Source organism: Heteronotia binoei, chromosome 6 (genome assembly GCF_032191835.1).
Source record: "Heteronotia binoei isolate CCM8104 ecotype False Entrance Well chromosome 6, APGP_CSIRO_Hbin_v1, whole genome shotgun sequence".
NCBI lineage: Eukaryota > Metazoa > Chordata > Lepidosauria > Squamata > Gekkonidae > Heteronotia > Heteronotia binoei.
The window spans coordinates 68,389,265-68,392,264 of NC_083228.1; the positions used below are offsets into that span (position 1 = coordinate 68,389,265).

The window sequence follows — 3,000 nt, forward strand, 5'->3', positions numbered from 1 at the left end:
GAAAAAGTCTGGTGTAAGAAAAACAGTTGGGAGGGAAGGGCTCAATATCCCCACTGGACTTGGGTCACTACCAGTAATGATCAGAGTGGGAGCTATTTCCAGTCCTTTGGGCTTTCGATTTTGGCTATGACACAACTCTTTCTCTAGCACTGATGCACTTTGTTTTTTGAACTCCAGAGCTTGAATCTAAGAATGTTTCATCTGCTGGCAAGGCACTGATTCTATCTCTGTGTTGATAATCAGAACAGAATTTGAACTCAAAAGTGGCAAAGGTGACCTAGTGGTAGGGCCAACTCTCTCACTAGGCAAACTAGGCAGTTGCCTAAGGCATTGGGAGGTGGAGCTGCCGAATTGGGCTTCCCCCTCCCAGTACCCTGCCTCCCCCCTGCCACCAGCACTGCCCACCCCTCCCTCATGCTTTATTTGCCCCCCCCCCAGCACAATCAGAGGAGCACACCGAGGCTGGACCTTACCAGCTTTGATGCAGCTGATACAGCATCTAATCCTTTGAAGAGCCCACGGAGGAGATGTTGCTCCCCCTCACTTCTGGTTCTGGGAAGGAGGGGGGGGGCGAAGTCTCCTTCCACAGGCTCTTCAAAGGATTAAATGCCATGCCAGCCGCATCAACACTGGTAAGGACCAGCCTCAGCGTGGCACAGCTTGATGGGGGGGGGGACGGAGCACTGCATTGCCTTGCAGTGCCGCGAAGGGAGGGAGGGCAGCAGCAGGGGGGCGGTGATGGGGGAGGGCAGCGGGCAGGGAGCCTGCCTGGGGTGCCACATGTCCTCAGGCTGGTGCTGCCTAGTGGGAGCCTACAGAGTTGGAGAAATGGAGGATGCAAGTGACGTAGGAGTGAAGTTGGTAGTTAAGCTTGTCAAGGGTGCTGAAGTTTCAGCTAGAGTCATTTTGGGCTTCACTGAAGACTCCAAAGCTTGGAGAGTTTAATCTGAACCTGAAGGAAGGGGAGAAGCTGCTGATGTGTTAGAAGCCAGTTGAGTAGTAGAAGCAATGTGAGAGACCAAAGGCTTTTGGGAGGACACAGTCACAAATTTTATGGCTGAGAGTGTTGGTTCCAAAGGAGGTTTTTTTGTCTGCCAGTTTCTTTGTGGGGTTCTCTATCTTGATTGGCTTAAAGAGTTTTACACAGGAGGAGTAGTTCAGGGAGTTCAAAGTAAATGATGAATATAGACCTCAGTGGGTATAATCATTGTACCTGGAGGACTTTGCACAGGACTGAGGCTTCTCCTTCCCACAGTTCTCTGTGTCCTTTGTAGCATTAATGGCATCTACCAAGCCAGCCTGCAGCTCAACATCACCCTCAGTCTTGCCAACTGTTAAAGGATCCATTTTTAAAAAACAAACAACAGAATCTTTATTGTGCTAATGGATCCATGTTCAGAATCTCTGGATAAGACAATTTGTAAAGAAACGTCTGACCATTAACTTTTTTGATGATCTTCTTCACATAATAGTATCTGAGATCCTGACTGAGTTTATCATAATCCATGCTAGGCTTTGTCACGGGCTGAGGCCAGGTCAGGCAAAGTCCAGGGGCAGTCCAAGGTCTGTATCTGGTGAGCAAAGAGGGTCCAAGGCGCCAAAACCGAATCACAGTCCAGGTATCGCAGGTCAGAGGTTCAGAAGCCGAAGTCAGGGGGTCCAGAAGCCAAAGTCAAAAGCCGAAGTGGATGCTAGAACGTCAGGTAAGTGACTAGTTGCTTCCACAAAGCCTCCTCCCAAAGCCCACAGCTATATAGCCCTCTGCTGGCTGTTGCCCATTTGGGCTAATTGCTGGCTCAGAGAGGCAGCCAGGATCCTGCTGAGACTCAAGCATCCTCACTCCAGAAGGGCCAGAATCCTTTCAAAACTCAGGGCTCAGGGAGCGTCTTGCTCGTGAGCGTGCCGCCCTCCTCCGATCCCTGAGGTCCTGACGAAGGCGGTCACGCACACGAGCCACCCGAGAGGGCGAGGCAGGGGGGCTTGGATCTTCTCCAGCAGGAGGCAGGGGCACTGGTGCAGGTGGCAGGGGCACAGTTTCTTCTGCAGGCTCAGCTTCTTCTGCAGGGTCCCCAGCACCCATGACAGGCTTGTTCTTATTAATCCCCCAGAGGTGGGCTACCTCTTCTGCTTGCAGAATTCTTTATAATTGAAGGTCCAGCAGATGATTTCATTGTTTTGAGGCTCTTGGAGGAGTTGCAAAAGGAACTGCCACAAAGTGATGGCACTATCCATAGCAGTGAGCTAGGCAGAGCCTCTCCACACCAAGCAGTTCCTATGCTGCAGCAGGTGCTGAACTCTCTGATGGATGACTGTCTTTCATGACCCAGGGCCCCTGCAGAACTGTGATGCTCGGATCCCCATTCCTTTGCGGCTAAAAGCGAAACAGGGAAGCGCCTTAGAGTATGCAATTAGCAGACTTGCGATTTACTTCGTCCACTTCTCTGTTTTAATATTTATGTTTAGTACATTTCATATTTGTCAGTTGTTATGCAATATTATTCTGAATAATCTATATTTAATGTTAATATTTAATCTGACCCCGATCAGCAATCTGTTTCTGGTGCTTCCTGATTGCCAGACCCTGTCCTGCAGTACCTGCCCTCCAGAGAGCCCTGATGATGATTAATTCAGATCGCACTTTTAAAGTTAAAGAACTTTCTAAACTTTATGCAGTTCTTTTTCACTACACCTCCACAGTATGTGTAACCATTACTCCCAAAACTGGGAATCAAAGCCGAGAGATGAGATTTCAGCCAAGGACACACAGTAGAGCCATATTTGTTTAATTTGAAGAAACTCAAATGATTTGCTAGTATTAAATGTCAGAAAGCTGAAATAAATTCCTTTGCTTGGTTTTGAGAGTGTCCATAGAAAGTCTCTGCAGCTTTACTCTGGTGATTACATTTCCCAGGATTCTCAGAATGTGAGATTGGAAGAAGAGGGGACAAAACAAGGGAATAAATCAGACTTTGAGATACCACAGATCAATGTTCCCTCTAA

General features: G+C 48.5%; 1 pseudogene; it reads right to left on the reverse strand.

Annotated features, from left to right (window-relative positions):
• Positions 1 to 806: 806 nt before the first annotated feature.
• On the reverse strand, positions 807 to 2,232 carry LOC132573341 (ETS domain-containing protein Elk-4-like; annotated as a pseudogene).
• Positions 2,233 to 3,000: the final 768 nt, after the last annotated feature.